Genomic DNA, 26,882 nt, shown 5'->3' with positions numbered 1-26,882 from the left:
GAATCTGTCATAATGCCATCCTGTACGTGGATGGCACATGATAACACATAATGCATGCTGATAACACAGCCTGCATTTTGGCACAAAAGCCAAGGTTTCACTCTTGCATCAGCACTAGCCACCAGCATCCTGAAGGTCTAGCAGCTCTGTGTTATCTCCACTACTGCACAGACTGCTTTCCTGGCCATCCTTCCAAGTGAGTGATATGAATTTCTAGCACAAGATCTGTCTAGCACAAAACTTGCTATTACCCTATCACCTCCTGCATCTTTTCATCAGGTGGAGACCTCACTCCACATCCCCATCCCCCAAAATCTGTCCTTCTCAATTCCTGCTCTGTCCTCTTCACTTGACTAACAAAGGCAACCCCTGTGTCCCAAAAACATTTTTTACTTCACCTATGTAGTCCTTGCCCTAGCACCCTTGAGGGAAATGCAGATTATAGGAGTAGGGGTGTTTCCAAAGCAGACACTATGAACAGATTAAAGACCACAGCAGGAAGCTATCAGCATTCAAGTGACCAGCACTCAGTTACACCATCTGCAAAACTGCTTGCATGAATCTCTTTGTAGCACAGGTCTTCTGAGCTATATGGCAAACTGGACACCAAGGCATAGATCAGATTGTGTAAAACTCCTGGAGAAAGTTGTTCTACACCTCAAGTAAAAAGCCACAAGCAGGGAGGGCCAGGAGGAAAAGATGACTTCATGCAGAGACATCACACATAAAGGAATTCTCTAAGGGACAGGGAGGGGCTGCATCTATAGAGTGAGGAATAAATCTATTGAATTAAACTCAATTGCAACAAGGAATGCACACAGGCCCAGAGACTCAGCTACTTTTAAGTTATTGTTATATTAAGTTATTAAAATAGTCTGTGAACATGTTTTGGCTTCCCAAACAATCTTCTTTTCTCTCTCTTTTTTATGTTTTTGGAGTCTGAATGGGCCACTGTTGCCATCAATAGGCAGCTGTCCACTTAGATGTGAGAGGTGGAAGAATACAATAATGACAATGATCCTAATCTACTTCAGGATTCAGTGTCAGAGAATGGACATGAACAAATTTAGCCAGAGTGGTTGAGAGACCCATGGACTGTAGCTACAGCTCTTGCTAAGAGAGGCAAACCAGGAAAACTGTCACGGGCAGAAAGCCCAGCTGAACAACAGCAGATTCATCCTGATGCATCCAGCACTAAGCTGCTCTCGCTCTCCTTCGAGGCTGAACAGCCTCACTCAGGCCTCCCTCCTTTGGCTGAAGGCTCAGCAAGCCTATTCCAAATGATCTCCTGAAAACAGTATTTCCTGTGCACTGAAGAACGCTGTAACTCTGTGCAGCACTACTACACTCACTTTCAAGGGATTCATGTATCAGCAGTGCACCACAGCATGGGAACTCCACTTCATGTATCATTAATCCTGCCTGGGGGTAGGAAAACTAAGTAGGTGACCTTTTGAAATTTCTCCTATTCCTTTCTTCTACAATAAATATGGATTCAGGATGCAAACTTTCCTTTTTTTTTTCTTTTTTTTTAAGTCATTACCCAATTTCTATACTTCACCAAAAAGAGAGAAAATATTTAAGGAGATAATCCAAGCCATGCTCATTTAATGCCTGAGAAAATAGATAGGTCTGCCAAGTTCTGTCAGGCTCTGAGACCAATCAAGGAAGCCAATTTTTAATTCTATGGGTGTCCCATGAGAATACTTGGCTAATATTTATATTTCTGTTCCAATTTGGGTGATTGCCCAACCTCCTCAGCTGAACTCATCCACTAACCCAATGTCAAGAGAAAAGAGACAGTCATTTCTCCCTTGTGAAAGCAGCACCACAGGGCATCCAGCCCAATTCCAAATCTCAAGCAGTAGCCACCAAGAATAGAAGATGTGTGAGTCTAACTGCTCTTTTGGGTCAAGAGATTTGGGGTTTTGTTTTGCTGGTGGTTGCTGAGACTTCCAATGATGCTTAGAGTATTTATTTATGCTTTCATATCTAAGCTCTGAGACATGATCACTGAATATATAGAAACATGGATACTTTCTCGTAAAGGTTATGGGATTCCTCTTGGGTAGCAGATCAGGGTGCACTTTCTCAAACAAGATATGCAGTATCCAGTTTCTCCTAATGCTGTGGCTTCAGCTGTGCCCCTACCAGCATGTGGGAGAAAAAAGTCAATACAAGATTCTGACAGAAGATTTCTTTCTAGGTCACTCATTCATTCAACCATCTTCTAGCTGTCTGCATTGTAAAGATATATTATGGATCAAAAAAGAGCATTAAAAAATCTAACAAAATTCAAAATATTTTCAATTATCGGTGACATAAAAGAGCTTATCAATATGGAGTTTAGCAAAAGTTTTATGTGAAATCAAAACATCATAATGGCCATGGCCACTAAGCAACTCTTCCAAACACCACCAAGTCAAAAACCTGCAACTCTTCTCTACATCATTATTAATCAAAGCCAACTCAAAGAAGAGAAGGAAGATGTTCTTTATTTGAGAGTATTGTTTTAGGCCTCTCATAACTATGTCTTTAGGAAAGCCCTTTTAGAAAGCAGAACTGAGTGTGTTTGCTTTTGCTCACGTTTAAGCAATAGACTCCTGATGTTCCAAATTCCCCCAGCTTTTCCAGATAAAGTTATTTTTAACATACCAAATAGTTTAAAGGCAAGTGCTCCTTTTAAAGTCACATGATAACACAGTGAAAAGAATTGTCAAAGGTCCATCATGAAATATGAAATAATATGCTTCATAAATCAAAAGCTCTGCAGGTAAATGAAAGGAAGTCCCATATCTTTCTTCACCCAACAAAAAAACTACAATTGCAGAAACATGGTTTTCACACCCTAACTACTGATTTTTAAACACCAGATTGACCACAAACTTTCCTGTTCTAAAGTATTATACTAAAAATGCAGTAAATTCCAGAGGAAAGACTGCTTATACATCCAAGTTGGTGAATAACTTCCATGTAAATTGAATGAATTTTTCTCAATGTGGACACAACAACCTTAAACCACAGCATAAATGAAACTATAAACGTGCATTGCAAACACATTCCACATCCATCATGGATTTCTAGCCAGAAAATTCCATATTTTGTAATTCACTAATAAACGAATTATGGACTTTCCACCTTTTACTTGAGAGGGAAATCTACTCATTTCTGATAATTTCTTCTTTGTCAGCTCTGGGTCACGAGACTTTTGTCCACATCTGAAGACCATCCCTGGCAGCTTCACTCATTAAGGCTTATGGAATTCTACTTCAAATCTCAGAGCAAAACCTGTGTCACAAATTTGAAGTAGAACAGTGAAAAACCATTCTGATTTTAAGAAAAACAAATCCTGTTAGTCCCCTTTTGCTGGTTCCTTCTGCTCACAGTGTGAAGAGCTGTCTCTGCTAGACCAGCTAATTTCTTGCATCACCTTCTGTTACACACTCCTACAAAAAATTTTGAATTTCAGGTGTGACTATGTATTTCTCAGACTAAAGTCACACAAGCTGTTGTGTTGAGTACAGATTAAATCATTTCAGTTTCCAGACTTTCGTTAATGGTCATTCCTGCTATTCTACTCCCATGATGCCAGCAGGATATAACATTTGTTTGACCATTTATGATCCAGATTGATAATTAATTGTTTTTTATAGCAGGCATAAATTAAGGAGCAGAAAATTCAGGCAGGTACAGAACTAACATCTGGAAGTGAAGAGGGGATGAAAATAACATAAATGAAATATTTTCTTGAATCTAGTTAACTTGGGCAAGCAGGCTCTAAGTGCACTTGGCAAGTGGAAAAGCCAGAAAAGTTTAAAAAGGAGAGGTTGTGGTATAAAGGACAGATTTACATTTTGTTCAACAGCAAAATTTAGCAGCACGAACAAAGAGAGAGGGAACTGGGGCATGGAGTGAGAGCTGTGACTGAGGATGTGAACAAGGAGGAAGGAGGAAAGGGTTTCCTAAACCAGAGTGCCTGCCATGACTGCTACAGAACCTCATTGTTTGCAGTGAATCTTGCCTTGGTTTACCACCCCCAGTATCAGATATTTGGGAGCAGCACTGGGTCTGTCCCTGAGCTCACAGCACATGATCATACAAACCTCAGCACCATGAAAGCTGTTTGCAGCCTCCCCTTGGGAGCACAGCCCCATGCCTCCCACTGAGCACCCACTGCCTTCCTTCTGAGGAGGAGGCAGGCCACTTTCCCAGCCAGGACTGTCAACTCCCAAACATGTCTACAGGCTCTTCAGAGACTAACTTTGATAATTCAGGACTCAATCCCCGGAAGAGTTAATAATTTCATACAGACTTATCACCTTCTGTCACAGATTAGCTATTTTCTCACTTTAAAGCTGTCTGTCTCTCCCCTGTCAGATCAGTTCCTGTGTCTATACAGCTCTCCTACACATGGTGAGAAATTTAGTGTTGTGAATGGAACTCTCTGTCCTTGCTAAGCTGGGGGCTGACTGTGTTCCTGCCAGTGCTTGCACAGCAGCCTGCTAGGAGGGAAGAGAGCCTGCCTGACACTGGAAGTACACCCCAACTGCCAGAGTAGTTTAATCTGAAGAAAAGATGTCATTCTTCCATAATGGTAATATTCCCAAGCCATTAAAAGCTTTTTCAAAGTTCACAAAAGGCAGGCTCGTCTCACAGCATAGATGAGTGTGCCTTGAAAGCCAGAGCAAAGAACGAGAAAGTCCTGAAGGAAACAAATCTGTTCCTGTCTGTTCCTCTGCACTGCCAAGGACTCCGGACTAACCTGGATTCATATTGCCTCTACTCCCTGTTTCTAATCCACATTATGGTAAACTATAACTATCCAAGTAAATAAGAGCCAAATAAAAGTGATATATTTAGTTGCAAGTGCTGGATCTGCCTTACAAGCAGAAAGATGTGTTTCTTTTCCCTCTCAGGTGGTCAGAGTGTACACTGGGAGAGCCATAAGAGGCACTGGTGGTCACAGACTTGTTAGGAAATGTGAGCCTATTGAAATCCATCTTAATCCACAAAACTAAGATAGCACTACAAAGTACTCTGCCTAAGAAGGAGCTGGCCTTCCTACTTCTTTAATCCACATAAGGCAGTGGCTTATAAGCTTTTAGGCATTAGTGCCAATGATCATTATTTCAAAATGTCAGGAATACTATTTAAAGTCTTAGTCTCTTTACCACCCTACCTCCCCTTGTTTTTCTTTTTCTTGCATTCTTGAGAAATTGAATGGGAATTTAAATCAGTTCCAGTTCACCCCCCCCCGTGACAGATTTCAGCTTCCTCAGAGCAATACATCAGCGTGCTGAGAACTGTCTGCTAGGCAGTTCCCTATAAGTATAGGCTACATTAATTTAGTAAAAAATTAGTGGGGGGAAATGCAAGCAGGAATGGAGAAAAAGATACAACTAGATAGCAGGATTTTGGAAAAAAACATCAAAGTAATGCATTTAGTGCTGCTGCTTTGATAGCAACATTTGTTTTCTGAGTATTATTAAAGTAGTTTATACGTCTCAGCTAAGACCTGGAAATAAAATTCTTCTTTTAGCTATAAAAATACAGAGTAAGCTTCAGAAGCTACTGTGTAATAAACTGGCATCCAGCCCAGAGAAGGGAAAAGCACTATTCAGGTAGGCATTCATGTACTCATTTATAATTCTAGATTAGAAAACCCCCACTATGTCATTTTATGTTGTGGTGAGAGTAAACTGCTTTTTCTTTCAAGTGATTCCTCATTCCACTAAACCAATAGATGCTCTTCCAGGAAAACATTGGCAAGAGTAATCTGATTTATCTTCTGGATGAGCAGAGTTCAAACACAAAAATACCACAGCCTTCACCCTAGTGTAAGAGTAGAGAACCATGGGCTTGCAGCATGGGAGGCAAAGGCACAAGGCCTGTCCTCTGAGGGAGGAATGCACCCAGAGGAGCCACACAGGGGTGTGTGTGCATGCCACCAAATCCTGGCTTCAGAGCTCTTCACTTCCTTCTCATGTGGATTTGAGGAAAGCAGTAAGGAAGAATTTATTTTCAAATACGGTTTTTAGTGTATCCTTCCTTCAAAATAAATTTACCAGTCTATGTAAAAAATCCTCATGGACTCAAGCCCTAGGAAACATAAGTTTCCTTTCCTAGAAACTCCCTCATCTGCCATTCTCCAAGCAGGCCATAGAAGCTTGGCCAATTTCAGCCCTCTGGCAATCCCAGAAGAGTCTATTGGCAAGCCAAGACAGCCTGTTTCTTCTTTTTATTTTACTTTTAATAACCCATGTATCCTAAATGATGCCCCTCTTAAAAGACCAACACTTTGTGTCACAAACTGTTTCCTTATGCAACTCTCACACTTTTTCTGTTATTTTTTTAGCAAGGACCAGCACTGAGCTCCACAAATTATCCTTCCCTTTCTTGTCATAAGGGAAAAAAAAGTACCCAAATACAATTCCTAAGCAGAAATTACCATTTCATCTGAATTTTCAGGAATCAAAGCTTCTAGAATGCCCATGAGGACCTCACCTTCAAAACACTTTCCATTTTTTTGGAGTCCTTATGTAGTCCATGTTAATTAACAATGATTTCTAACATTTCCTTACCATTACTAAAGATATTAATTAACCTAGAATTGTCTTTTTGCCAAACAAGGTTCAGACAGAAATGGAGATAAGTAAAAAATAATATCATAAATAAAAACCTGGACAATATGCATCACATTGGACAGCTTTACAGACAGTTAAGTCTACTGACAGTAGCATAGATGCTGAGCTCTAAACTTAAAGCAGAATTAAACTATGTTCTCCTTATTCTGTGTATACCCCACTGTCCTGTAGATTCAAGTGATTTCTGAAGGAAAAGAGATGTTATTCAACTGGCAGAAACATACCCACAAAGCCCAAACTGTGAAAAAAGGTTCAACCACAGTGAAGAGATAGAAAAAGTGCAATGAAAAGTCTGTAACTCAGAAGAATAATGTGCAAATTTTAAGAGAAGTGAAACATAATGTTGCTTTGCACTGAGCATGTTGAAAGCATTTCACAATGCATTAGAAGAACAAAAAATATTCCATCTTCAGTTATGCCAATTCCAACCATTCTGTGATTCTACATCTATTGATGATCTGAGTTCTCCATCAACCCAGAGCAGTTTGCATATCACCTTCAGGTTTGGGAGGAAACATTTGCTACTCTACCTGCCAGTGATGGCCCCCATTCCTTTCATTAAACCAGATAAATGCTCCACCCAAGAGCTTGCTATCCTCTCCATTTTTGTTCCCAGCTAACTGAAAGCTGGTGAATGATCTCCTGATTTCAAGGAAGGACAAGGACCCCAGAAAGCACAGGCCTGTTAGTCTCGCTTCAGTGCCTGGTAAAATTATTGAGGACGTATTGAAAAACACCTGAAAGGTGATGCAATCATTGGTCTCAACCACTGCATCATCCTGAGGAATGTCCTGCTTATCAAACCTGATTTCCTTTTATGACAAAGTAGCTACTTATTGTTGAAGGGAAGCCAGTTGATTTAATCTTTTTGATTTCAGTGCTGTATGTCATAAGACCCTTCCAGAAAAAATCTCTTGATCACAGCTGGATAAACATATCATGTGATGGGGGAGCAACAGGCTCACAGGTTGGGCACAAAGGGTTACAGTGAATGGGGTGATGAGATGGAGATGTCACTAGTGGGGTTCTGCAGGACTCCATTCTCAGCCCAGACCTCTTCAACATCTTCATAAATGAGATACTGAGCCAGTTTGCAGATGACACAACACTGAGAGGAGCTGCTGACTCCCTCAAAGAGATGAAGGCCCTGCAGAGAGGCCTCAACAAATCAGAAGACTGAGCAATGACCAACCAGGGAATTTCAACAAGGGACAGTGCTGGATTCTGCTCCTGGGATGGGGCAACCTGGATGTATGAAAAGACTGGGGATGAGATGCTGGAAAGCAGTGCCATGGCAAGAGTCCTGGGGGTCCTGGTCAATGGCAAGTTGAACATGAGCCAGCAGTGTCCCGGCAGCCAGGAGGGCCAAGAGTGTCCTGGGGGCATCAGGCACAGCATCACCAGCTGGGCAAGGGAGGGGATTGTCCTGCTCTGCTCTGCTCTGCTCTGCTCTGCTCTGCTCTGCTCTGCACTGGGGCAGCTTCACCTCTAGTGCTGGGGGCAGTTTTGGGCACCACAAAATAAGAAAGATATTAAACTACTAGAGACCACCCAAAGGAGGGCAACAAAGATGGCAAAGGGCCTTGAGGAGAAGCCGTATGAGGAGTGGCTGAGGTCACTTGGTCTGTTCAGCCTGGAGAAGAAGAAACTGAGGAGAGATCTCATTGCAATCTAGAACTTCTTCATGAGGGCAAAAGGAGGGGCAGACACTGACCTCTTCTCTGTGGTGAGAAGTGACAGGAGATGAACAGCCAGAAATTGTGCTGGTGAGGTTTAGGTTGGATTTTAGAAAAAGATTCTTCTTGCAGTGTGTGGCTGGGCACTGGAACAGGCTCTCCAGGGAAGTGATCAGAGAACCTATCCTGACAGAGTTCAAGAAGCGTTTGGACTCTTGGGCACCTGGTGAGACTCATGGGGATGGTGCTGTGCACGGCGAGGAGCTGGACTCACTAATCCTTGTTGGTCTTTTCCAACTCAGCTTATTAATCTGTGATCCTGTGATTCTGTGATTCTGTGTGTGTACCGAGCTCTCTACATGGTGGCAGTGCTGGTTAGACTCATGAGGCTCAATGAGTACATTTTATGCCAGGATAGAAGCAATAAATTACAACAAAGAAACACAGAGAATTATTTTTGCAGCCAGCAGTGTACATGCAGTAATAACAATGTGTGTGATAATAAATGAAATACTTTTCTGCAGCTATTTAGAAGGGTACCATAGATTCAATCTTGAAAGAGCTGATGGATGGCCACTGGAATACTTAAGGAAGAAATTATTTGTTTAATCATTGAACACAATAAATTAGGATTGCACGTTATTTTGATTCCATGGGAAACAGAGTTCATTGCATTTATATTTTAAAAAATATGCTTAAAAATGGCCAGCTGTGTAGTCTAAGAACAGACCTTTTTGCTGCCAAACAAGGACATACCTTCAAATACCAGGTTTGGCAGGATTTAGATAATACAATCTGATATAGAAATGAATAATACTGGTTTATGCCACAGAAATATAATGAGCTCACAGAGGTAAGACTGATATTTTTTGCTGAAAGTGTGGCAAGTCTTTCAGAGACCTCCATGCAACATAAGCCTACACTCTGTATAAAGACATAAATTACACAAATAGAAATGCAAAGAGGTTTCATCTTTCCATTTTATCTCATCAGCAACTTAGTTACTCAACATCAGCACGCCTAACCCCGAACACTCAGCACACTTGTGCTCCCCATTGTAAGAAAACGGCAATTTGCTTCATTGCAGTAGAGCATATCAAGGACTACATGGAGAGAGCACTTGGAATTGTTGAGCCTCCACCAGCTGAGCTGGTTAAGAATGTCATAAATGTTCATTTCTTTGAAAATAAAGCCTGCATGATTTAGTGACCTTAGTACATACTGAAGATTTCATAGATTCCATCTCAGAGGTGTACTTGAAAGCAGAATATCAAACTCACCAAAGGGAAACTTTATTATAAGTCTTATTCTAAATAAATTTCCTACCAAATTGCTTAAGGAATATCTTGATATAGTGCAAGATGCAGCATAGTGTGACTGTACTTATCTTCTTATGCAGAACCCAGAATCTCAAGGAGATAATTAAACTGGATTAAGTACCAAAAATTCCTTTACCCAACAAGTAGATAAAAAGTAGTAAGTCACTCTTTGTTGTGGATACATAAATTAATCTTAGGAAAAATAACTCTGTCAACTGTCACTCCACTATGATCAGGAACTTGGGTGATTTTTAACAGTAACAAAATTACTGTTAAAAGGTACCTTCCCCTTTTCCCAAGAAAAAAAATAAAATTAGAAATCAAGTGTTTTCTAACGCACAGTCAGAACTCACTTCTGGGGAAAAAAAATTGCAAGGGAAAGATGGAAATTGCAATGCTACCACCACTCTGAAAGACTGGCCAAAAAATTACCACCCCACATATTGTCACTGTCCTAGCCATTGGATAGACTATTTCTTGATCCTTCTACTTTGTCTCAGTCTTTATTTTAATATTGGCTACTTTAACTGGTATATAGTAACTGTTATTCCACATAGTGTTGTGGTAAGATTTTCTGTTTACCTGTATTTCTCTTTAGTGGTTTCTGCAGTATAGCAAATTTCGCTGAGTTTTTTATCCTGTCCTCTTTTTTCCAAGTAGCAGGTAATATGACATCAAAGCCACACTGAAATTATTAAAAACTTGTTACAGATTACAATAAGTAAAAGAAGGTCAGGATAGAGTTTATAACTGTAAATTGTTCCAGCCATCTAAGCTTCTCTGATCCATAGAGGAAACTTCACAAAAAGACACATTTAGGTGAGTCAATTTCCTTTACCTTTTTGAGACATGTAAGTGAAGTTATCTTGATTAGTTACTGGCCTTCTATAAACTAAGACAGGCTGGCTACACCTGCTTCTAGAGTTGAAATTAAATAGCTGGAACTTGATTACACATACTTCACATTTGAAAGCATGGATGTTTCTGGTATGTGGTTAGGACTGCAATTAGAGTGCTCCTTGATTTATGCCTATAAGCCCAAGCACAGACCAGTGGGATAATGCACAGATGTAGTTCAGGTTTGTGTTTCTCTCTGTGCTGAGAGCTTCTCTGTGGTTGCAAAAAACAGATCAGGATGAGGCAGTAAAGAAAATTTCTTAATGACACAGTCAATAGTAATGTTCCAGCCTGAAATATTTCATTAATGACCACACTTAGGGTAACATAGTCTTTATGTTCGAATTAGGAAACTGAGACATGGGCTTCAGTCATATAACCCCAAGAGAAATAGGAATGTGGAATCACATTCTAGCAAGTTTTCTTAATATATTTATCAAATGATGGTAAAGAAGAGTTAAAGTCATGCAAAGAGTTAAAGTTATGCAAGCTTAAAAAGCAGAAAACAGTACATACAAATACAGACCTGATTGTGTCCTTTCTTAGCCCAAAAACATTTGATAAGCTGAATATGTAAATAGAGGTGTCTATTAGAGGGGTTAATTCATATCAGTTCATTAAAGAACTGATTTGGCTATACCAAATTGAGCCCATGTCAGTCTTAGCTGACTTTCTTGGCAATCTGGACCTAGGTGAATATGATAGTCTATTGCATGACATATTAATAGGTAAAGCATGAAAAACAGAAGCAATAAAAGCAGTATGAATGGCTGAAAACAGCTGTGGGTAGTGTTGAAAAGAGAAGTATTGGGCTGAGAGAAGAAAAAGGAGCTACAACAGAGCCCCGAGAGGCTTGGTTTGGGGGGGGGTTTCATTACAGATTTTGTCACAAAGAGTAGCATTCTTGTAGGGCTTGCTGATGACACATGGCTGGAAAGCAACACCAGAGGGAGATCAAAACAGCATACAAGATATACTGGTCATCACTGGCAAGAGAGGGACATCAGGAACAAGAGTGGGAATAGGATAAAATCCCAGGTACATGTGTATGTACAAAATAACTAGTAAGGATTTTAGGTAAAATGAGAGGAGGTGAGAAATCATAAAATGGCTACATGTTCTGAAATGTTATAATTGAAACAGGACGTACAATGAAAAGGGCTTTTACCTCCACCAGAGGCTGAGTTGATACCATTCAGGTATGGATGGGATGAGAAGAGACACAAGGGGCAGCTGTGTCTGAAAGGAGGTATGAATGCTTGAAAGTGCTGAGTAGAAATAATAAATAGATTTTATCCAAACTTGTGTAGAGCTTTCTAAGACACAGAGTCCTTTTCCAATGAACTGTTTTCTACCTAGGAAAACAGATTTTTCTTTTAATAGCTTATCAGAGTAGATCATGTTTAGAGGATAGAGGTAGATGATGACTATTGTTCTCATTAATGCTTGTAGGGTTTACTGAAGATAGTTATCTGCTTGTAGTGAAACAGTGCTGGGTCTTAAGAGGATTACAGGAAAAGGCAGGGGTAGGAAGCTAGACCTGGTAAGATCTTCTGCTTATCAGTTGCTAGAAAGAAAGGGCAGAAAATCCAAACTGTCTCTGATGAAAGTAAGGGCAGACAAACTGTGTCAGTGGCTCCTCTCTGGTCTTTCTTAGTGATCTATGAAAGGGCACTCAAAGGGCTGATTTTGAGATGACATTAAATTTAGCACATCCCTAGTTATTTGGTGTAAAGCCTTCAAAAAGGACAATTTTAACAACTTTGGTGCTGAGGCATCTTAACCTTCTCAGCTGGGTTTCCTCCCCAGTACTGCTTTGAGAGCAGACAGTTTGAATTGTTTCCACAAGCCCAAGAATAAGGGACCATACTGTTTATTTTGTTCCACACAGTGCTAACTCGACACAGACACAGTTCCATCAGGACTAAGATCACTGTAACTTTTGTGTGTAAACTCCAAATTAAAAAACACACTGAGATTGTACAAGAGGTAGTTGATTTAGAAGCTCAGCTTGTTAAGTTTGGATTTAACCAGTGATTGAATTAAAAATTCAAATTCACTCTCAAAATGCAAAAGTTGAAGTAAGGAGGTTGATTTAGAAGCCCAGCTTGTTAAGTTTGGATTTAACCAGTGATTGAATTAAAAATTCAAATTCACTCTCAAAATGCAAAAGTTGAAGTAAGGAGTTTTTTATACTTCCTGCTGCTGCCTTAGTGGCTGAAAAAACTCCAGCTTCATTTCCATTCAGTAGGAAGATCCTAAGCCAAACAAAAGGGCAGTGCTTTCTCTTGCTCATCAGTGGTAATCGTGATAATCATCTCTCATCTGAGATCTGTATGGATCTCATAAACTCTCAACAGCACTGGGATTCCCCACAGAGGCTGGGGTAGCCTCTATAGGTGTCATTCTATGTTTGCTCACTGACAGAGACAGGGAATGCAGCCATTGTTTCACAAGGGTTCAATTACTTTGTGGGTGACACAATGCTGGACAGTGCCCATATAGTCTCCAGAAACAGGACATCCCACTTTCCTTGCCCAGGGCAATCAGAGAGAGCAGGTGAGGGTTTTGCATACAATATTGTCCACCTGAGTCAACCCATAATCTGCTACTGTAGGTCTCATATTTGATCTTGGTTCAGAAGTTTGGAGGGAATTGGAAAACAGAAGATGGAATAACATGGCTCTGCTTCTAGTATTGACAAGGACATTTCTTTTTCTGTTTGTGCTAAGCAACCACATCCAGCAACAAAAACAAAGCACTGAACACATATCCTATAGGAACGTACCTAGAGGCTTGGAGAAAAATGCCTGTTGCCATCTGATTCAATAGCACCATGTAACACATCATAAACTTGGTCGTGGTTACTCTATTTTGTATACAAAAGGTCACAAAGATATTTTCTGTGTACAGGACTGCTGTTCCAGCTCTGTGGCTAATCCACTGTGCTGAGAAGAATTCTCTGCTGAGAGTCTCTGGTAGAAAGAATGGATGGGTCACTGCTCTCACTGCCTTGGCATCCTCCCAATGAGTTTGCAGTACTGATGAAGCCAGAAAAACAGCACTCCTGGTTGAAGTGATTTATGTTTATTAGTTAAAATCTAATATAAAGTATGGAAGTAATGTGAAACCATCTTTATTTAATAAATACCCAAAGGTATAATGCATTTTTAATTGTCTTAAAGTTGTAGCCTCATTTAGTGCAGTCTCATCTCCCCACACAAGATGGCAGCTCTTCTTTCGTTCTGCTCAGCTATTCCTCAGTGAAAGCTGTCCCTCTCACGGTGACACTGCAATACAGTAATAAACCAAACCACCCTGAGAGTCTCATCATTATTCACTCCAAAAAGAGTATCTCACACAGAACAGCATGGTCTGTGAGGAGCAGCAGTGTTTCATTCAATACTCCATTTATCTAATTCCAGCAAGTAGCAGTAACTGGTTTGTATTTGTGCTGGCTTTGACAGAGATAAAATTAATTTTCTTCACAGTAGCTGGCACAGGGTTCCGATTTGCATTTGGACATAATAACACAGAGATGGGGTTTTTACTGCTGAGCAGAGCTAACATAGAGCCAAGGCCTGTCCTGCCTTTGTCCTGCCATGCTTACAAAGTTGGGGGTGCATGGGAGACTGGGAGGAGAAACAGGCAGAACAGGTGACCCAAACTGACCAGAGGGATACTCCAGACCATGTGATACCATGCTCAGTATATAAAGTGGGCCCAAAGAGAAGGGAGGGATGTGATGGGGTTCTTATTCCTAAGTCACCACTATGTGTGATGGAGTCCTGCTCTCCTGGGGAAGCTGAACACCTGCCTGCCTGTGGGACGGAGTGAATAAATTCCTTGTTTTGCTTTGCTTTTGTGTGCAACTTTTGCTTTCCCAATTAAACTGTCTTTATTTCAATTCAAGGGTTTTCTAATTGTTACGCTTCTGATTCTCTCTCCCAGTCCTGTTGGTAGGGGAGGAGTCGGTTGCTCTGTGATACTTGGTTTCTTGCTTGGGGTTAAATGTCAACAGTACTGCATGTTGCCGTTTTTGGAGTTTAAAACTGCAAACTAAAAGGGGAAAAAAATCAAAACCACTTCTTTCAGATCAGATTACAGGACTTTCACTTGCAGAGAACAACATGAAACCATCAAACTTTTAGACTGTGTCTCCTGCTACCCTGGCTGCACTGTCATTTAGAGAAATGCGAAGTTATTTACATTTCACATTTTTTTTAGACTACTAAATAAGTGACTGTATTTCAGTCAAGGCAATAGAAAATTAGGTCTTTCTGTAATTCCATCTTGCTAGAAAATAAATACTAGATTCTCCAGCCTCATATCTATTTGACTCCAGCATTGCACTGAGTATCCCTGTAAAGTCAGAAACTCTGAAGTAGCTCTAACTATTGATGTTTCATAATGCCCTGTCATAAAAGATGCCAAATAGCCAGCACTGCTGTTTCATTTTGAAACATATGATGAGTCAAGTTACACTGTACATCTTCTGCTCAGCTGAAATTCTTGTCTCCTTCAGTAGGTTGCAGGATGCCTTGTGGTGAGCCAGCCCCCAGCTGGTCTGAAGTGGATTTCTGCTCCATTGTCAGCATCTTGGCCTGTCCCATTTTCAGAAGAACCTAGAAGAAATACTGAAGCACCTAAGGATCATATTTACAGTCCTCCCAGGTGCAGAGTAGAGATCTTCTTATGCCATGAGCGTGGCATTATTGTAGGCTTAGCCCTGTAAATATTTGTTCTAAACCTATAAATTTCCTCTACAGTTCAGCAGCCGGCAGCTCAGAGCCTCGAAGGCAGCAGCAGCGAGAAGAGAAGAGAGCTGGCCCTGTTTCCCATGCAGATGTCCCCCGGCATCCTGAGCTTCGCTTCCCGCCAGCGGGAGGCCAGCAGGTGTCAGCAGGAGTCTGGGAAAGGCACGGACGCACACCGACCCCAGCAGCGGCACAACCTCCTCGCCGATAGAAATAAGACTTGTTTACCGATTAATCAAAAAAACCCACCCAACCAACCAAAAAAACCCAACCCACAGCCAAACCCCAAAGCAAAACAGCACGTAAAACCCCAAGAGTTTCTAAGCGGGTGGTGTTTTCAGAAGCGCTGCGCTCCGCTCCCTCGGGCTGATTCCGGCACTCGCAGCCGGAGCCGGCGCCGGGCGCTCGCTCGCAGCGCACGGCCCCGGCCTGTCCCCGCAGGGTCCCGGCCTGTCCCCGCAGGGTCCCTGCCTGTCCCAGCACGGTCCTGGCCTGTCCCAGCAGGGTCCCGGCCTGTCCCCGCAGGGTCCCGGCCTGTCCCAGCAGGGTCCCGGCCCATCCCAGCACGGTCCCTGCCTGTCCCCGCAGGGTCCCTGCCTGTCCCCGCACGGTCCCGGCCTGTCCCCGCACGGTCCCGGCCTGTCCCCGCAGGGTCCCGGCCTGTCCCCGCAGCGTCCTGGCCTGTCCCAGCACGGCCCCGGCCTGTCCCCGCACAGTCTCGGCCTGTCCCCGCCAGGCCCGTCCCGCAGCACCGCTCGCTGCCGGGCTCGCCGGGAGCCTGCGGGGCTTTGGCAGCGCCTGGAGCCGCCCGGCTGCCGCCAGAGCCTGCCCCGCTGCCGGGGCTCCGCCGGGGGCAGGGGGAGGCCCCGGCTGCGCTGCTCGGCTGCGGCTCTCCTCTTTACCTCCCAGTGAATGCTCCCTGTGTACCTCGTGGCAAATGTGACCTAATTAATTGAAAGTTACTTACTCTTCAATTAAGGTACAAATTAATTTATTTTTCATCTCTCGAAGAGCGCCTGGTAGCTGAAAAACATCGGAAGATAGTTACCATAGAGAATTTACCATGGTAACTTGTCCTTTGACAGCTTGTTTGTATATCAAAGTCTTTATTTAAATATCTGCCTTCGTCAAAAAGCCCTGAGAAGTCTGGCTAGAGAGACTTGGCAGTAACCACACTTGAGGGTTAGTTGTCCATCACCAGCCCTGTGCACAGGTCCTGCACTGCAGCCCTCCTTCCTACAAACACCTAAAGGATCCCTTTTGTTCCAAAAGAGAAAGAGCTCATGGGGGCCTCAGCACCACGAAGCACTGTTGCTATCCACCAGCAACTGTGGTGTACTATCAGGGTATCAGACAGGTGAAAATGCATTACATTATTTCCAGCAATGTTTCTCTCAAATTAAGTGAGTCAGGCCCTTTGATGGAATCATAGAATGGCCTGGGTTGAAAGGGACATTAAAGATCATCTATTTCCAACTGCCCTGCCATAGGCAGGGAACATTTCACTATGTTTCAGACCAGGTTGCTCAGAGCCCCATCCCGTCTGATCTTGAACACCTCCAGGGATGGTGATTCCACAACTTCTCTGGACAAAATGTCTGTGTCTCACCCTTAGAGTAAAACATTTCCTTGTAATATCCAACATAAATCTATCCTACTTCAATTTAAGGCCATTTCCTCTTGATCTATCACTAAATGTCCCTGCAAAAAGTCCCTCTCTGGCCTTTTACAGCCCTCTTTAAGCACTGGAAGGTGCTCTAGGGTCTCCCCAGAGCCTTCTCTTCAGCTGAACAGCCCCAGCTCTCCCAGCCTGTCTTCACAAGAGAGGTGTTCCAGCCTTTGGATCATCTTCATGACCCTCCTCTGGACTAGCTCCAACAGGTCAATGTCTTTCTTCTGTAAGGGAGCCCAGCTGGACACAATGCTCCAGGTGGGGTTCAACAAGGGCAGAGTAGAAGGAGAGAATGATCTTGCTTGACCTTCTGGTCATGCCTCTTGTGATATAGTCCAGCCCAGGATACAACCCTTAATGAATTTTTATTTGCTTGATTTTTTTTCTTTCTTCTATAAATAAGTTTGGCAATGTAGCAGTATAGCCACTTTAAACAAAAGTGGGAAATTTACTATTAAGTTGGATCTCCAGCACTTGAAATATGTTACTTTGTTAACATATATAGAGCTAATGTTACAACTTGAAAAAAGGTGAGGAAAACAAAAGAAAAAGAAAATAATTTTAGTAACAAAGTCTTGGGCTGCAAACATAAACAAAAATATTGGGGGTTTAAAAAATATTTTGATCCGTCATTTTCAGATACATTTTCTGCTTTAGAAGAGGGTTGTATAATATCTTCCAGAAGCTCTTCAAAAAGTGTGAGAAGGACTAGAGTACAAGCTGTGTCACATCACTTTTCCTTAGATTTTCCAGGGCGTTGGTGAGCCAGTCAGGGTTTGTATGTAACCTGTAATCAGGAACAGTGAAAGCTATACCGCAGCTTGTATCAATGCAGTGGGAAAGTGCTGCCTTACACCAACCCATAATTACTGACAGTCTGTGCATGCATAGTTTTTACTCTCATTGCCAGGTTTACAGAGCCTTTTTTCATTACCAAATAGTAAAAATCTAATACCTGTAGAATTTAGTGGCTCCATTCACTGATTGAAGTTCTGAGTGCATAATGACTTTCATTGACAGACAGAGCCTTGATGAAGAAGAATTCCTTGTGGAGGTAACATAAACCACATAAAGTACAAGAAGGTTCTTGAGAAAACGTTGCACATTGCTTTTATTTAAAGGTATATCTAAGAGTGTGTTAGGACCCTTTTCTTGAGATAGCTGTATGAAGTGTAAGGTAATACTGATTTAAAATTTCTTTCTAATGTTAGAGGAGTTGAAGGCTCTGTAGATAGCAACATTACAAGCTGGAAACAACTTCTGGACAGCGCTGTGCAGCAGAATGGCAAAGTGCAGGTGCCTGGCCACCAAACTGAAAATACCCACTGACCTCAGGGGGAGTTGCACATTCCAGAAGAGTCTTGGGAACAGCCCTGGGACATCACATGGGCTGCAGCCAACTTTGGTGGCAGCTTGGCATGTCCACCCCAGCAGAGCTCTCCTGCATCCACTGCATTTGAGTTTCCTTGAATGCTAAGATGATGTGGCTTGTCACCACTCTAAGCAGAGAGAAGCTGTGTGCCCACAAAGGCAGCTGAGAAGGAAGGAGAGGGCTCAGGGCTGCCCACTCAATGCATCTCCCAGCACACACCAGTTGCCCAGCACCAGCAGAGCCTGATGTTTGCCCACATTCCCTTCCAATGAGCAGCAGAAGGGAAGAAACTACATACAGGGATGGCTGCAACTTCACCTGGGAAAGGTGCTAGCCCAAATGCAGGCCCAAATTCCAGGAGAGAAAAATGTCCTTCTCCTCCCTGCAAACCCCTACTGCCAGAGTGTTCCTTCCCTAGAAAATTTTACCTTGCTGCAGTGAATGCTCTACAAACAGAGGAAACAGCTGCAAGGCTTAGTTGAATGTGTCGAAAACATTTTTGCTCTCTCTGCTTGGAAACAGCTGGGTCAGGTTTCCTGGTACTTCCCAATTAAAGCATCTAAAGGAAATACCCTGCTGAACCGCACAACTTACAGTACAAGAAGTTGTCACTGATAATGCTGAGTAATTGTACACAAATGTGCTATCAATACTCCCTTAAAAAGTATGTGATCGTCTTTGATCCAAGTTTATAGAAATACTTAAAAATAATTGCTCCTTGATTTGTTTGACAAACCAGGTTCAAAATTCAGTTTCCCTGACAACGTCTGAAAACATTAAACTGTGCAATCTATTTAGGAAAGAAAATAAAGGGGAATGGAAAATTATTCCCAAAAGCTGGTTAAAAGGATATGCAAAGAGAAAGAAAAACAAGAATGGGCAAACAGTCACACATCAATAACCTCAAAGATCAAATATTTCATCTTTCTAACTTTTGCAGGAAATAAAAGACTGAAGCTGGTAGTTGCTGCTGTTGCTTCATCATCCAGTTGATTGGATTGCTACAGTAAGCAATATGTGGCAAAAACTATTTTGGCTGCTTCTAAGATACAAAACAGGCAGAAGACCACACTGTTCTCCTTAAGCATGGCTGGCCAAGGCAGCCTGACACAAGCTGAGCTAAGTGGCCATCTGCAGAGTGACCACTGACACCTCTTGTTAAAAGAAAACCCCCACTATGTCTGTGTGTGGGGATGATGGGCAGCCATTCATGAGACACCAAAGCTAATGATCAGAGAACACAGTGAGGATCCTTAGAGTCCCACCCTGTGCCTCAGCTCAGCCTCCTGCTCACCTCTCTTGCCCTGCACAGAGCCCGTGTGTGACATTGTGGGGACTGCGAGTCATGCCCAGCCTGCAGCAGGAGCTCTGGCACCTGACCTGTGGCTCCCTGCAGCCACAGAGCTCCAGACAGGGAACATCCCAATGGAGCCACTGCTGAGTCCACCAGAGTGGGGTGAAAAGCTTGGCAGCACCATTTGCACAGAGTGACGCTGTTTGCAGTGTGGCGTTTCTGAGGTTTTCATTTCTATTAAATATAAACCACAAATGTGTTATCTTTACCTGAGTTCTAATCAGCGAGCTGGTATAGTTTGCTAGCTGAAATATTCTGGGCATTCACAGAGCAGTAGCTGATTCAGAGCTTTCAGAAAATGCTTCTGTACTTCCCAAAAGTGAAGGAACTCAGAAGAAAATGAGCTGACCCCTCTTCTACCTCCTGTTCAAATGATAGGAACAAGTTCTTTCTGCACAGAATCACATTCTTTATATTGAATAAACCACTAGACCTTCTGGGCTATTGGTTCCACACCAAGGGAATACTACAACAGAATAGTGGTACTATCCCTACATGTCCTCCATATACCAATAATGATTACCTGGAAAGACAACACTGGGAGAATGTGACTTGTTTAAGAAACAGACAGCTGTGGCACCCAAAATGGTTTGTGTCTGTGTACTTCAGTGCTCAACTCTGTTAACTGGGAAAAATAAACAAAAGCCAGAAATTGCAATGAAGTACCAGGTATTTATTGAGCCATTTATTGTGTTTCCAGCCTGCTTGTCTCTAGATTGATTTAAGAGCTCCTCTTCACCTTTTGTAAATTAAACTTGTTTTCTAGCCTCATTTCACATTAAGAGTGATTTTAGAGTAATCTGGCATATTTGCTGCCCCTTTCCTCAGGGAACTGTGAATGTGCTTAATGTGAACTATATTACACCATCCCCCTCGGCCATAGGAGTCTCTCCCTGTCCATAGGGCATCCTCCAGTAGGCTGGCTGGGAGCTGACAACATCAATTGTCAGATTTCAGGTGAAATATCCCCTCTGTAATTGCTAGATGATCAAATCCAGGAAAGCATAATGAAAACTGCTATAGTAAAGGAACAAGTGGCTCTCTTCTCAAATGACTGGTCCAGTGTTATTGATGCTGCTCAAGGGGGGCAGCTAATACCTCCTATGCAATAGTGTATGGCTGTGACACTTTACTGTCATGCTCTTTTTAATTATATTTAGCAGGAGCCAGTAGGAAGAAATGAGTGCTGCACAATGAACAAGAGGATCAATGATGCTCATTGATCACAGTGTGAACCTTCTTTCAAGCAAAGTTCCTATTTATTTCAAGAAAAGTTTCTGTACATGTCCTTCCTCTGTGCAAATCAGAGGAAGGAGAGCAAATGTGATCACAACAAAGTAAGATCAGTCTTAGTTATGGGAGGGAAATGAAGATATTGGGGAAAAGATTCCTTAAAAGAAATAAAAATATAAGTTCTTAGAATCAGTCTGTGGCTAAGAAGCTATTCAGGTAATACCAGCTAGGATTTGATGTGGAATTCCCTTGGTCTTCAATCCTGAAGCCTCAGTATGATTTCAAGGTGTCAGGACTAGAAAGGCTGTAGCTGCATTCTCCGTGCTGGGTTATGTGCCATTGACACAGAGCAGCAGAATGTTCCAGCCACGGGATTCAGCCTTGGACAGAGGCAGAGCAGCAACAAATTATCATTAGGGTATCATGTCTGTGCCCACCTCTGCCCAGGCTCCAGTTACAGGAACACAACATGATCTGAAGCCATCCTCTGCCACCAGCAAAGTAAACACCAAATGCCTTTCCTAGGAAGAAGCTGTTTTCCATTTTTGTACCAGCCCTGGGTGATTCCTTGTTGGCAAAGTTCTGCCCTTACTTGCAAACCAATATTGCCTGAGACTTCTGCCAAACTGATCATGCTTCCTTGACCTGTGACTTTTAGACTTTAAAGGCTTCTCTGAGCTGCTTAGAGAAGCAGTTTAGGTAAGCAGGTGCTGTATGAGGAACAGTAATGTAGGAACTCTTGTTTGCTGAGGAAGGTGACAAAGCTTGTGGAACTTTATTTCAGAGAGTGGCCCCAGTAAAGACTGCTGCTTCCCACATATCATTACTACAACTGGAGGCTTTCTTGTACCCAGGAAATTATTTTTATCAGTGATCATTTTCATACTAGAGCTTTATGCAATCATTAAAAGAAAACTAAAAACCAAACAAACCATTTTACTCTTTCCAAAATATGAACAAGATCTCCAGTCTGTCTTCTTTTCTTTATCTCCATCACTGTGGAGAAAAGCAGAAGTTTGAGGTGCTCCTGAAAACATTTGGTGTTGGTGAGATGTGCAGTACTGCTTTGTCCTGGCTGAACCTTCCTAAATACGCTTTCCTGTGTATTCATTGATGTCATCTGGCTCCTAAATAAGCATATAAGCTTAACTGAGGACAGTTTTGTATCCATTAGGCTGGAAGGCAAGGTTTTAGTAAGGCTGAGAAAGAACACTTTCATTGATTAAGGAGCCTTTTTTTTTGTGTTTCCTTCACCAGTAAACAGTGAGAAAGAGCCATGGAAGGAGAGGGAATGATAACAAGGCAGCTGATACCAGCCATGGCTTTCACAGTCTGCAGCAGCTGGCATCCAGACAGCCTCCATTTCCCACAGAGCTTCACTCGAGTTTTGATAGACTTGAGAAGAAAAAAAGAGAATTACAGAATATGGCTGTAGGAAGAAGACAAGGTCTATTGGCAAACATTCCTTTCTTAACCTTTTGGGGACCCCCAAGAAGAATCTATCAGATTTTAGTACACTTCTCAAGGCCTTACTGTTTTTCTGTGGTCTGCAGAGAGGCCTAAGAACCGGGGATCAGTTCCTGCCCAGCATCTATTACCAACAGGGGACCATCCATCACTGACTCCAAAATTATTTCCATTCCTAGTCATGACCTGAATCCATGTTGTGAATGATCCAGTGTTACCTTCAATTAGAGAAACTTGTAGAAATCTTAGCATTTTGTTTGTGATTGCTGGGGAGTGAGAGGTTTGACAGCCCATGGCAGTGCTAGGTGGCATTTCTTCAGGACTGGCCATGCTATGATGCCTTGGCCGTAGGAACAGGAAAGCTCTCCCTGAGTAATCTGCTTCTTATTTTAATCAAATCTGGCAGCAGTTTTACATGATTCTCACATTAGTTAAAAGATCATGGAACAGCATTACAAGGTTTGGGTCAAGATGCCGTTAAGATAGGCTTTCAACATATCACATCACACACAGTCATTCTTTTTTTTTAATGTTTTGTGTATTTGGAAGACTCAAAAGAGTTTCTTTTTATAGAATTATAAAATACAGTTAATAGATGTGTTGATGTTTAACATTTGCAATTCAGTTTAAAGTGTTGATTGGAAATTTTAAGCCCGAGGCTCTATTTAAATAAAACAAAAACAAAATCCCCTCATCTCTGATGCTAACTCTGTTTATCAACTTTTTATGCTATCAGCTGTATTCAAAGGAATATTGCAGAACAGCCACCGTATCAAATGGAAATATCAGTGAACAAAGATGGAGCCAGTGGGTTGCAATAAAACAAAAGTCAAGATAAAGCATGACCACAGCACTTTGTAAAATCCAAATTGATAATTCTAGCACTCATACACAGAATGTCATTAATGTTATTAAGTTTAAATTATTCTAAAACTTATTTGGGTTTGGTAAACATGAACATTTGCAGCCAGTGAGAAAAAAATTCAAAGAAATCACAGTCCAAAGAATTACTGAGCAGCCTAATTTCAGTGTAAAAAATATTTGAATTCACAGAAGTCTACCAAAGTTGAGATGAAGAAGTCCAGAGAATTGTGTGGAAATGAAGTTTTCCTACATATTATTATAGAAACACATAAATAGGTTATTTCCAGAATTTCTGAGAAACTACAGAACTGCTGAAGTCTCAGACCCTGGAAACTGCTGACTGAAGGTGTTGAAATTCTCATCAGTTTTATTTTGGGAAGACAAAGTCTGGTAATGACAGTCAAGATGAGGATAGGAGTCTGACAAGGACTGCAATAACTTAGTTCAGCAGCTGGCAGTGCTCACAAAGTACATGTGTGTGAGACAATAAGTAATTTTCTTTTTTAGATGCTGCAAAAAATAAAGTGTCCTCTTTCCCTTCAAATGAAAAATCATTGAAGGAATCAGAAGCATTTAATTAACTACGAAACCCAAAAAAACTCTTTTATTTTCTTTCATTGAAGAAGTAAGGCTTACAGTATGAGGTTACATTTAATATTATATATAGTAAATTATTAAATAAAACTGAAAAATGAACTGCAATATTTTCCATTTTCAAACTTTGAAGGGGAAACATTTTGAATTTTTACAAACTATTTTCTGTTTTTCCATACAAACTCTTTGGGTTTCAGAGGTTGCAGATGAAAGGTCTGGCAACAAAAGATGAAGTTCTGAAAATTCCAAATGTTTTTTCAGAACTTTGTTAAGACTGAACTTTTTTCAAGAAACTTTTATTTTCTAAAGAAACTTTTGGGTTTTCTATAACTTTATATTCCAATAGAGAAAGTGGTCCATAGAAAATTTTCTAGTAAACTGTAATATGCTTTGTGGCATGCAAGATACTGCTTTTGTACAGTATTAGTGGTACAAAAATAAAAAAGAGCTGTGCTTTTGGAGACCTGCTTCCCTCCTGCCCCAGGCATCTCTCTCCACCCCGGAACTTTGTCCACCTTCCGCAGAAATTTCTCCTTGTTCAGTGCACAGGGACAAAAATGTTTTGCAACAAGCCATTATTTTTTTTATCTGAGGTTTGTTATCACACACTACCCTGAGAACATCAACAATAAAAAAATGATGATAGCAGTTGTCTGTACTGACACTGGTCAGCTGTCACAAAGCATTCAGCAGCAGGAGATTCACCTTTCCTGTCATTCAGATAAGAGCTATTGATTGTAAGAGCTCTTCTTAATGTGCAATGTACAACATGACCTTTAATACAGTTCAAATACAGCTTAGTGGATAGTTAGTAAGAGTTATCAAACACTATTTGCTACTATTCTAGCAATCTTTTTAGGTGGGTTCAACAGTCCACCCATATTTTAAAAGGAGAAGCTTTGTTAGTCTCTCTTTCTTCTTGGCAGACCCTTTACAAAAGCCATGGGGGGGGGTGGCTAAGTGGTTTCACGTGCAGAGGAGCGTGTCTCTTCTGGGGGTGTCACGCAGCAAAAGGCGCTGACTGAGGGTGGTTTCAGGTTTCCTAACAGACCCGTGGTGGGAAGCTATTGCTGCTAAGTGACCGTGCCAGTCAGATCAGAGCTGAGTCTTTCATATTACACTAAACCCAGACCAGGCCCTGGCAGCATGACCTCATTAACCTCATGACTCTTGATCTCTCAATTATGTCCAAGTCTCCACTCACTGAAGAATTTGGGACAAGTCTGGCTCCAACACTAATTTATTTATTTCCATAAATTATCTATTTACATTGGCTTGGAGGTCAGCAGCATCTTTTTTTTTAAAGACAGTCACACTTAGAAGAGATTATCTATGTTTTTGAGATGCCTTAATGGTCTAATAATACAGATGTGGGACAGACAGTGTTGTAGAAGGAAATTTAACCTGGGAATTTATTTACGATCCAAAATTTCAGCAAGAAAACTAAAACTTATATGTTTGAAGTGACACTTGAGATTTACTGCAGTCATGCAATTATATGAACTAGTCCTGCCTAAGAAATGAAAATTCCGTTGTTCAGAAAGCAGCTGAAATGCTAAGCTGTAGGAAGATATCAAGCAGAAGCATAGATAGACAATACCAGTGTGCAAACAGAAGGAGGTGACAGCTCTGTGCTTACACAGAAGTTACCCACATTTCTCATCAACAGCAGAACATTTCTGTCTGATCCAGTAGGAAGGCTCTGGATCAATGCTGGTATCTTAATCCTGTTACTATTTCTTCTGCAACCCTTGGTGTCATGTTCAAAGTTAAAACAGTCACAAGGGCCTTTGCTTCTTGTTCTGTCCTAGACTCACGCAGGATGCAAAATGTTAAACACAAAGTCAATGTGAATTTGGCAGAGTAGTCTTCTGGCTACTGCTCCAGAGCTTCATGTGCTTCTTAGAAATTCTCTCCAAGAAAAGCTACTGCATTTTCATTTACAGGGGTATCTGAGCAACCTTGGATCAAGAGCTTTATTTTGCCCAGAGAGGTTGTGGAGTCTCCCTCACTGGAAATACTCAAGAACCTTCTGGATGCCAATCCTGCACCAGGATGACCCTGCTTGAGCAGCGATGTTTGACCAGATGACCCACTGTGGTCCCTTCCAAACTGATACATTTTGTTATTCTGTGATTCTGGTTCTGTGATTAAAGTCCTTCTAGATTTAAGCATGCATATAAATGTTCTATGGCAAACGCTCAGGATTATTCATGACAGTAAAGAGACGACTTTTTGTTAGAATGGAGTGGGTAGGAGTTAATTCACATTAACCTACAAAGATAGTTCTAAAACTAACCCATGATACATTGATGTTTCTCTGATTTTCAGTGTCACTGAGGTACTTTTAAAACTGCTGCCATTGTTATTCTCAAAAACATTAAAGTTAGCTGTTGCCAAATGAGAACAGGAACACTTTCCTAAAATTTTTATAGTAAGATGTTTCATGTGTTCCACAGGGAAAATCCATCCAACATTCAAAAACACTGATTGTGTATTCAGATTTATTTGGGTGATTACACAGTGACTGTTTACCTTCATGTTGGTATGTGGTATGTGCATTCATCACTGCCATCATTTAACTCTGCCCTCTAGCCTGGGCAGCCAGGAACCTTGAATTCCATTCCATGCCTTCATCATCTTGTTTGTCCACACTTGTGCATGTCTTCCAGTCCCAATAACAAGAGCTTTTCTGTAGCTCAATTAAAATAGAAGTTTTTTTCTTCATTTGATGGACCACCACCCTTCATTGCATCAGATAAAATCACTTATCTTGCCAGTGTACTCACTAGTGTCATTGCAATTCCTTGTGTAATAAGCCTTAATCAGCAGCAGTAGATGTTAGAATCTGATTCTTTCAGATTTCCCTAGATTTGAACTTCTTTCTTTACTAAAACATTAAATATGCTTAAAGTAAGACATTCAGGGTGGTTTTCATGTAGGAAAAAGAATTAAATAAGAAAACTACAGCACCTTGATCTGTGTCTAATACTGCAATTTCCAAAAAGTACCATTCCATAGATAGACTATAGT

At 41.5% G+C, this 26,882-nt stretch overlaps 1 long non-coding RNA gene across 1 annotated transcript; it reads left to right on the top strand.

The window, feature by feature from the left end:
• The first annotated feature begins 12,942 nt into the window (after positions 1 to 12,942).
• LOC135283615 (uncharacterized) lies at positions 12,943 to 13,710 on the top strand. The gene is made up of 2 exons (XR_010349310.1): positions 12,943 to 13,095; positions 13,450 to 13,710. It is a non-coding gene; the product is annotated as an uncharacterized LOC135283615 (long non-coding RNA).
• The last annotated feature ends 13,172 nt before the right edge of the window (positions 13,711 to 26,882 follow it).

The sequence above is a fragment of the Passer domesticus genome, chromosome 1 (assembly GCF_036417665.1).
Source record: "Passer domesticus isolate bPasDom1 chromosome 1, bPasDom1.hap1, whole genome shotgun sequence".
NCBI classification, from domain to species: Eukaryota; Metazoa; Chordata; class Aves; order Passeriformes; family Passeridae; genus Passer; species Passer domesticus.
This window is presented reverse-complemented; position numbering and strand designations above follow the sequence as displayed.